General features: G+C 35.5%; 1 pseudogene; it reads right to left on the bottom strand.

The window, feature by feature from the left end:
* The window catches only part of LOC115283356, a 62,369-nt pseudogene that overhangs the window by 1,290 nt on the left and 50,699 nt on the right, over positions 1-10,380 (bottom strand).

The following is a 10,380-nucleotide window of genomic DNA, read 5'->3' as shown; positions in this document are numbered from 1 at the left end:
ATAGCTGTGAAATTAGGTGATTAACTAGTTGTTACTTAACCTTCTAATTTCTGTATAAGTCTAATTACATGAAATAGAAGTTGGGGTTCTGATTTTTTACTTTGCTTATCCATTTGGAGTGTCATTGTAACTACTGTATTGTAAATGATGGAAAATAATTGCATATGTTAAAAAAATAGTGTTATATTCTAAAAAAAAATTAAAAAATAAAGTTACCAAAAAAAAAAAAAAAAAGAAGATACCTCCACAGGTATCCTGAATGCCATCTTCTCTTTGCCATCTCCTTCACTGTCATATCTTCATTGCAAAATACACTTTGACTCAACAGGGTGCACTGTACTAGCATCATGGAAAATTATAAACAGTTTAGCACACTAAAAGAAATTATATCCATCTTTAGAGTCAGACAGACCAGGGCTTATATGCTTATATTTTTCAGCTCTGATTCCTCACTATACAATTGCATTAGTAACACATTCTTTGCAATATTGTTGAGGAGAACAGGTGCATTAAATAAATAGCAAACTATAAATATATAACACATGAGATTTATATATTAAGTTATTTATATATAATTAATAATGTATATGTGCTCATCAGAGTAAAAAGTTAATAAATATTAGAAAAATAAAGCAAAAGTAATGACTCATAAACAGGCTAGAAATATAATACTAACTTCATGTTAAACTGAAGATGGAATATAAAAGCTTTGCTTGCAAGAGACTTCCAATCCACTTTTTTAAAAGCATGCATATTTGAAATTAGTATATTTAAGTGATTCATATTTGAAGAAAAGACTTATGAGATGAATCGCTATGCTAAATTTTAGTGAAATTTTCCAAAATTTCTTATAACTTGAAAATAAACAAGGGGTGCCTGGGTGGCTTAGTTGGTTGAACGTCCAACTCTTGATTTTAGCTCATGTCAGGACCCCAGAGTCGTGGGATTGAGCTCCTTGTCAGGTGCTGTGATAAGCACAAGCCTGCTTAGAATTTTCTCTTTCTCTCCATCTGCCCCTATCCCTCACTTACATATCCCCCCTCTCTCTCTCTCTCTCTCTCCCTCTCTCCCTCCCTCCCTCCCTCTCTCTCTCTCTCTCTCTCTCTCTCTCTCCCCCTCTCTCTGAAAATAAGTTAAAAATACAAAAGAAAAGAAAAAAAATCAGCACAAGTAAAGTCATCTACTTCTGAGTGTTTTGGGTGGAGATATTGTTGTAGGAATGGTTTTCCAACAAAAAGCAGCTGATGAAGAAAATGAATGCACCTGAAGGTTCCTATTAAATTGGGCTTTTAGCCAGGTCTGGAAGAATGGACTTATTTAAAGACAACAATGGAACTTTGACTATAGAGGATTCAAGTAAAAAAAAAAAAACAATGTCTCATTCAGTTAACTTCAACTCAACCAAAATTCTGAATTCTTTGTCAATTAGGAGATTTTATTTAACACCCATATTTTTAGAGTATACCATATCTAAGGAAGGATTTAACATTGCTACAAAAGGGCATAGAATTTATGAAATGAAGAAAAAACTCTTTTAGCACCAAGTGGGTGAACAATAGGTAGATTTCACTGAAGATACTGCATTAATGTCAGGGTCACTGGAATAAAAATTTGTCATCTCAAAATGACTATTTCAAAGATGAAAACACTAATATTACTGTTTAATTTCTAATCTTTTTGGTTTAAGGATTTAGCTTTATCATTTTACAACCATACTTATCCAGGGGGTAATATGCATGCTTCATAATGTTCAAGGAAGGAAGAAGAGGACACACTATTATTAGCTTTCTGGGGATTAATTTCCCAGATTAACTGGTAAAAATTTTAATTCTAAGAAATAAAAAAAAAAGAGAATAACTGGCTTAAGTCATGAACTAGCCATTCTTGATTAAGAGAACTAGGAATGTCCAAATCATGAACAATGAATGACTGGGAGATGAAGACCTGGGTGAGCACCATAGGAAACACATGTGTGTAAGGCCTTGTTGAAAGAGGGATTGTACATAGAGATCACAGAAAATTAATATCCTCTAACAGATATAGATTACTAGCACGCAAGATCTGGCATGTGCTATTTCTAACAAACAGCAACCATTTCCCAAGAAAAACTGCTTATGAGATATGATTTTCAAGTTTTTTCTCTAGTTCTGTACTATACATTTTTTTCTTGTATTCAGCTTATATGTTTATGCTATGATTCAATTTCTGGATTATTGTGTAAAGTCTCCATCTAATGATGAGCAGTATATATTTCTAACATCCTTGAAATATTACTGGAACCAAGTACACATGCAATATTCACACTCTATGACAGATTTCTATTAGCTAACTGGCTTACTTTGCTCAGTGTGGTCAGTATAAGCAATTTTCTTTCCTCATTTTTTAAGGTAATCTCTATACCCAATACGGGGCTCAAACTCATGATCAAGAGTCATACACTGTGCAGACTGAACCAGCCAGGTACTCCTAAGTAATTTTCTTTAAAATCAGCTATGGGATGATGCAAATGACAAGTTTATTTCAGTAATGCTGAAAGTAGGCTCAAGTAGCAAAACTATAAAGTGTACATACAAAAGTTCTAATTTTCTAAATTAACTTTTATCTTCCAAAATGAAATATACATATTGTTTTATGATACATGAGACTCCATTTGTTGAAACCATCAACCCAGTCTCTAAGCATCAATGGTTTTTGAATCACACCTTCAATGTTTTATCAGATAAATTCAAATGAATCTGATCATTTTATTGAGTTGGAGAGGGAAAGAGCAAGACATTTGAAATGTGGTAAGCAATATAATGGTCACCCAAAGAGGTCCATGCCCTAATCCCTCGAACCTATAAATACATTATTTTACATGACAAGGGGAATTAAGGTAGTAGATGAAATTGATGGTTGCTAATCACTAACTTTATAATGTGGAGATAAGCCTAGATTATGCAAGGGGGCCCAATGTAATTACAAAAGACTTAAACTTACAACATAATATGAAAAAAAACTTAACCAGGTCAGTGCTGTCTTTGAAGACAGAAGAATGCCAAAAGCCAAGAAATTGGAAAATAAAGCCTCTAGAAATTGGAAAAGGTAGGAAAAGACTTTCCTCTAGAGCCTCCAGAAAAGAATGATGACATTATGATTTTAGTCCAGTGTGATCAATTTTGCACATCTGATTTCCAGAACTATAAGATAATATATCTGTGTTGTTTAAGCCACTAAGTATTTGATAATTTACTACAGTAGCAATAGGAAACATATACAAAGACCAAAGATTATTTTACTTCAAAAACTACCTATTGTTGAGGTGCCCTGGTAACTCACTCAGTTAAGCATCTGATTCTTGATTTGGGCTCTGGTCATGATCTCATGGTAATGGGTTCTAGCGCTATATCAAGGTCTGTGCTGCCAGTGTAGAGTCGACTTGGGATTCTCTCTTTCCCTCTCTCTCTCTGCCCCTCACCTGCTGGCGCTCGTGCTCTCTCTCTCTCTCTCTTTCTCTCTCTCTCTCTCTCTCTCTAAAAATGAATAAATAAAACTTTAAAAAACATTAAAAAGAAGAAGTACTGATAGTCAAATGCTTTAAAAAACATTAAAAAGGAGATGTACTGATTGTCAAAACGAAAAAGCTATTTGGAAGTACAAATATTATAACTAATCAAATTGATAGCTACTATTCACCATATACTAGGCATCAATTTCTAGAAACAAATCTAGTTAGTAAGCAATAATTTCCCAGAGTTACCTATTGAAAATTTTTCTGCTTTCTTTAAATAGTGACAAGTTCTCAGGTTGGACAATGAGTCCACCAACATTTATTAAGCTTCTATTATATTGCTGTGTCAGTAGCTGATAAGAAGCTATGATATAAACTAAGAGAAAATACAATCACAAATACGTACATCTGATTATATGGGGAACATCTGATTATGTGGATTTAAAGTAAAGGTAAAAATAGTATTCATCAGAAAAGTATAAGAGGGGCGCCTGGGTGGCTCAGTCGGTTGAGCGTCCGACTTCAGCTCAGGTCATGATCTCACGGTTCGTGGGTTTGAGCCCCGTGTCAGGCTCTGTGCTGGCAGCTCAGAGCCTGGAGACTGCTTCCAATTCTGTGCGTCTCTCCCTTTCTGCCCCTCCCCTGCTCATGATCTGTCTCTCTCGGTCTCTAAAAAATAAATAAATGTTAAAAAAAATTTTAAAAAGAAAAAAAGAAAAGTATAAGGAAAGTTGGAAGTCACAAAGGGAGCTGTCAGTAGCTTCAGCTATCTTTCTTCCACAGAAATATACATGAATATTGATTTGGAAATAATATATAAGATGGAGAAGCAGACATGGTCAGTGTCCCAGATACATTCTCATGGCCAATCTTTTCTGTGCACTCTGGCTTGCCTTCCAACTCACAGACCTAGTTCTTTGGCCCGAGGGCTGCCCGAGTGGCTCTATCTACCTGCACTATAAGCAGAGAGAGCCGAAGACTTCAGAGTCCCTAGGGAATAACCCTAAGCCAGTGACTGACCGGAGCTAGTGCAGGAAGGAGAACTTTCTGCATAACATACCCTTCACTGGCTGCCTTGTTTTCTTCTCATTTCCCCATTCCCAGACCGGGAATGACTGCGCATCATGTTTCAAATAAACTACCAGAACCTGAAGCCGTGTTTCATGGTCTGCAAATGGGGAGGTGCAAACTAAAGCACTTGGATCAGGCAATTAAGGGATCCAAGCCAGGGTTGTCAGTTTGAGGCTCTGGCAACAATTACTAAAAGACCGAGCCAGGTCACAACCACTCAGAAGCAGCAGGACTGAAAACAATGTGAAAGTAAAACAGGAACTGGCAACTAATTTCATATGATATGAGGGAACAAATCAGAATGACTCCTCTTTGGTTTTAAGTCTGACTACCTAGGTAGGATTTTGGAAGCAATCACCAACACCGGAAAATGAGAAAGGGAATTGATTGGCAAGATGCTACTGGATGTGATAGTTTGGTTTGTTTATATCACCGGAAGTCACGTCCTGGGCATGGTCAGTGCTTTGGTATGTGGGATGAGCGTGGCACAAATGGAGATAGCCTAGGCTTTGGAGTCAGGGTGTTCCAGAATCAAAGCCTCGCTTTTCTACTCATTAATGTGCTGGCTAGGAAGACACCCAGGGATTATAAGCTTTCCCTCCTCAAATGATAAAATGATATAAAAAAAATCTACCTGCATCTACTGAAAGCTCAATATGATCATAGGATTCTAAGATGTTTATCACCATGCAGAAAGGAAGGCCCAGTTGCTTTACTGTCTTCTAGTGTCATGATTCCCCTTATTCCCATCTTGATCTTCTTCCTGCACCACCACATAGCTATATTTAAACAACCTGAAATTATATATGAGGAAATCAGTTTTTGTTTTGTTATTAGTATTACTTAATCTATCCTGTCTGCATAGTAATGTTTTTAAGCTCAAGCAGGACAATGAATAAGGAAGCTCCTACTAAATTATATAATGCCATACATCAGTATTCATTTTTTCAGAATGAAAAATTCTTACAGTATTATCATGTCTATTTTGTTCAGTACTGTGTTCCCAACACTTTGCCCTATACATGGTGCAGAGGAGTGCCACAATTCATTGAAATGTAAAACTTTTTTTTATTGCAAGCTCCATACATATTAACAAAGTATTTTCTAATACTGATTTTGATTCTTTCAACCTTTCTAAATGATAGGCAGGTAATGGTTTATTATCCCTATTTTCACAGGGAAGGAGTATAGGGTTAGGGATATTTAAAGGATGTACAATAGGTCACGTATCTAGTTGGCGGTAGCACTGAAACTTCTTCAAAGAGCAATTCTGACTCCAAATCTTGCCTTCATTAATTCTACCATGACCTGCTTTCCTTTTCATTTCCAACATCAAGCCCCGTTTGCATACGTGCCTATAAATGTGCACAAAATACAGTAAAATCTATGACTCCCCAAGTTTTGTGATAATGTCAGTCTCTGCATCTCTATCTTCTGGACAATTCTGCAGCTGAATTACCTGATACTGCAATAACTGCATGCTACATTTCCAAATGTTTTCAAAGTCTGCATAACCCAGGTTTAGGCCTGCTTTTGCCATCAACAACTTGTGTGACATTAACAAGTTACTTAACTTCTTTGGGTTTTAGCTTAAAAAAAAAGTAGGTGGGCTATGTGGTTGCTCAGTTCCCTTTCAATACCAAAAAAATTTTTTTATCAGTCTATCAGTCATGTATTTTTCCTATTTCAAAGGACCCCTGGTCCACAGTAAATCCCAGGAGCACTAAAACAATATAATTGATGAGAGAGCAGGTCTTTGTTATTTTCATGCTATAGTACAGTTTTTTTTCCAGAAAATTTATCAAATGCCAAATAGAGTAGGTCATGGAACATGTAATGTCACCCACCTAATATCAACTGTTCCAAACCACTGGTTTCTCATGCTTTATGACAGAGAACTCTGAGACAGAATCCTAGATACTGAAAGGATTCTGAAAATCCACACTAGATAAATAACATGCATAAGTGTTTTTAAAACATATGTTGATGATGTAGTAATAAAGCATGAGAGATTTTATCATTATGCATTTCTTACTGTATGGCTACTACAAATATAATTATCTTATAGAGAGTCTACAAAATATTTTGATCACATAAATCAGCCATCATAGTTTGCTCTCTTTTTGTCTAAATAAATCTTTTGTTCTGTTTCTAAGCTAAGGCAGTGAGAAAGAAATTATAGAGCCAAACAGTAGGCTTGGTAGGATTTTAGAGTGCTGGTAGTGATAGTAAGGCAACAACTGTAAACATCTGGAATTATGGAGCTACCTTGAACTACAGCCTGGTCTTTATTTATACAGGCAAGTTAGATTTATATCTATCAGAATAAATATAACCACCCAAAAGGCCTCAGAAAGACATTAGCTTGGACTAAACTATACCCCATTTATCCACTGTATAATTACCATCTCAGATTATAACAAGAGGTTGACATCTCCAAATATTTCAGCTGAATCAGACTGACAGAAGGAAATATGATTGTTGAAAATATATGTTTTTTGTTTCAAGTGAACAAAGTATCCTGCAAAGAAAATAACAGTGTTTCCATAGATGCTACAGAAAATATTCTTCAAAAACAAAGAACCATCTTTCAGTCTTTGAAGGAAGAGTTACATGAGAAATTAAAAATTTAAGCTATTTAGATAATGAGTAAAACATCTTTGTTTAATTAGTGATGTTTATTTTAATTTCAAAGAAGTGCCTTGACTGACTGTATCTTTGTTTAGGAGAGTTTGTCTTCACCCTGGCAACCGAGGTGGCAACAGTGAGCTCATCTGAGAATATGCCATGCTTTGGTGACTGTGTATTATTGAAATACCGTCTTATTCTCATGAGCATACAGAATGATCAGTGATTCATAAACTCGTATGTCTTCTACTAATAAACCTAAACAGCTACCAAAACAATTAAAATAATTTGAGAATCTGGAGGGTCCTTGCATCTTCTAGAGATTCTATATAATATTATATATAGAATATATATTCAGATATATAGAGAATTATATACAGATTATTTATAAAATACAAAATAAGATGCATATACATATATATATGAGTATTTATGTGTCCTTATATATACTTAATAAATTTAATATATGCATGTATCATAAACACAGATATACATATATATGTATACGCATGTGTATGCACGCACATGTGTGTGTATGTGTCTATACTCTCTCTGAGACAAACTTAAATGGAAGAGCAACTGAATAATTGAATAGCATTATAAAAACATCTTATAAAATTCTACCATCTGGTAATTCACAAAATGTACCTTAGGTTTGTCATCTAACTTATCTTCACTAAACATAAAAATAGTACTCCACTATCTCTGGAAAGTTCTGCTCCACTGGCAGTGATCACATAGTTTGAGATAGTTCTGTCACTGCTAAAGTATGTGTCAGTAGTATTTAATATATTTTTTCTATGTTGGCAAGATAAAAAAACACTAATTGGCTCCTTTGAAAAAAATGTTCTCTGAATGAAGTATAATAATGTGAAAGTCTTTTGAATTTGCCTATGATCTACACTCATATGATTCTAAAATAATAAAAAAGCCAATAATTGATGAAGAATGTAGATGTAGAATCAACTGGCAAGAAAATATAACAATGATGAATTTGTCAACATTTTCCCCCTTTGTGGTAGACAGGGTACAACCAATACTCTTATAAATGGGAATTTCATCAAAGCTTTGGTTACCGTGGTAATACCACCCCAATCTTGGCAACAAAACAGAGATAGACCTATATATCTAAACTTCAAACATCTAGAAAAATCTGAGTAACAATCCTAAATCAAATGCTTCTTTTTTAAATAAGGCAAATTTCAACTGGGTATGCTATTTTTGTTTGTGAACATTTCTTGTCATCCTTTTTTTTTTATATCTATCAGTATTTGATTCAGAATAATCCTGAGGTACAAATAAAACATAAATCTCTACCTGAAAATGTCCAAGAGACTTCAACTGCTGGTGTTGAGATGGGACTGTGACTACATCTTATAAGAGCCAATTTTGCTATTTCACAGAATCCACAGGCTGAAGACTGGTTCAGAAGACAATGAAAGAGACAGAAAAATTGCTGCCAACGTGTTCTCATTCTGTATCTCCCACTCAGCAGAGGCAGCTTATGGGAAGGAAATGCCAGAACTTCAGCCTGAAGAAGCGTAATGAAGAACTGTGCCAAACTCCCTTGGAATGGCTGTTTATCAGGGCTTATAACCCACCTTATAGAAAACCATCTGAAATGGAAATCGACACTTGAGTTTAATTTGGAACTAAGACGTAAGGCAGAACTGAAGATTGTAGCCTTAATATGTTTCTTCTTAGTGTTGGGCCACTTCTGCAAAACAAGTTAAGCAACTTCTTCCAGGTGGTTATTTGCTCTACTGCTTCTAGAGGGTGGTGATGGCAGAATAAAATATGATTAGAGGCTGTGAGTTATTTTTTTCTGTTTAGAGATCATAAGCCCTAATTTTACCTTTATGCTTGCAACACTGGATTATAAAATGTGTTTTCAAGTCTGTTCCCCACAAACTTAAGAGATGCTAAAATGCATTGTGTTCTTGGGTTCTAGATGAAGTACATCAAAGGTCTTAAAATTTTTTGTTCAATAAATACATTAAAAAAATATTACCATAGGTAATATTTCCTACTAGTTCATTCAATAAATACTGACTTATAATACAGGATTGAGTGCAGAAACATTAACAAACAAAACTTCTTGGCTCAGTGGAGTTTACATTCTAACTGGACGAGTGTGTAAGAGACAAAAAACAAGCACAAATTATACTAAGTGTGATGGTGATTGCTGTTAAAGAGAAAATGAGAGAAAGAGTATAGGGATTAGAAACAGGTTTCAAATTTTAGATATTGGGCTAAAAATGCCTTACTTAGAAAGTGAAGAGCACCTGAGCCAGAGGGAATAGCAAGTGCCAAGGCTCAGAGGAAGGAATGTTTTTGAAAGGTCTGTGGAAGAGCAAGGGAGGCTGATGTTGCTCAAAGACAGCAGAAAGAGGCTGAGTAGGAGTCAAAGAAATCGGGCCAGATCAACACTTTGCAAAGGCTTGCAGATTCTTGTAATGTGATATTTGGGCTTTGTCTCATGGTAATATTAGATGGCTCTGGAGGATTTCGAGCAAAGTAGTGACATGCGCTAATTTCTGTTTTAACAGAATAGGCAAGTGAGTTGAAAATGAATTGCTAAGGAAAGAGGCAGAAGTTGGTAGTCAGGGCTCCTGCAATTGTCCAGGTAAAATACAATGAACTAGGATGCCAGCAGTGAAGCTCTTGAGAAATGGCCAGATTTTGCATGTTTTGAAGATAGTGACAAGAACATTTTCAAACACATCAAATTGTGGGTGAGAGACAAAGAAAAAACATTGAGAATTTCTTTAAAGCTTTTGTATGACAGTAACCAAAAGGGTAATAATACAATTAACTGGGATGGGGAAAGAAAGGTAGGCTCAGTAGTTTGGGAGGATGATCAAGAATTTGGTCCAGTTCAGTAGGTAATTGGGTGGATGAGTCTGGTGTTCAAGAAGTGTGAACTGTAGATTTGTATTTGGGAGTCATAAATACAGAGATGAAATTTAAAACCATGAGAGTGAATGGGATCACCAATGTGGTAAGGTTAGATAGAAAAGGTATCTTTCTTCTGGCTCACTCCAGTGTTTAAAGAGGAACATAGGGGCAAGGGAAATGAAAGCAAAACTGAACTCTTGGGACTTCATCAAGATAAGAAGCTTCTGCACTGCAAAGGAAACAATCAAGAAAACTAATAGGCAACTGACAGAATGGGAAAAGATAGTTGCAAA

Source organism: Suricata suricatta, chromosome X (assembly GCF_006229205.1).
Source record: "Suricata suricatta isolate VVHF042 chromosome X, meerkat_22Aug2017_6uvM2_HiC, whole genome shotgun sequence".
NCBI classification, from domain to species: domain Eukaryota; kingdom Metazoa; phylum Chordata; class Mammalia; order Carnivora; family Herpestidae; genus Suricata; species Suricata suricatta.
This window is presented reverse-complemented; position numbering and strand designations above follow the sequence as displayed.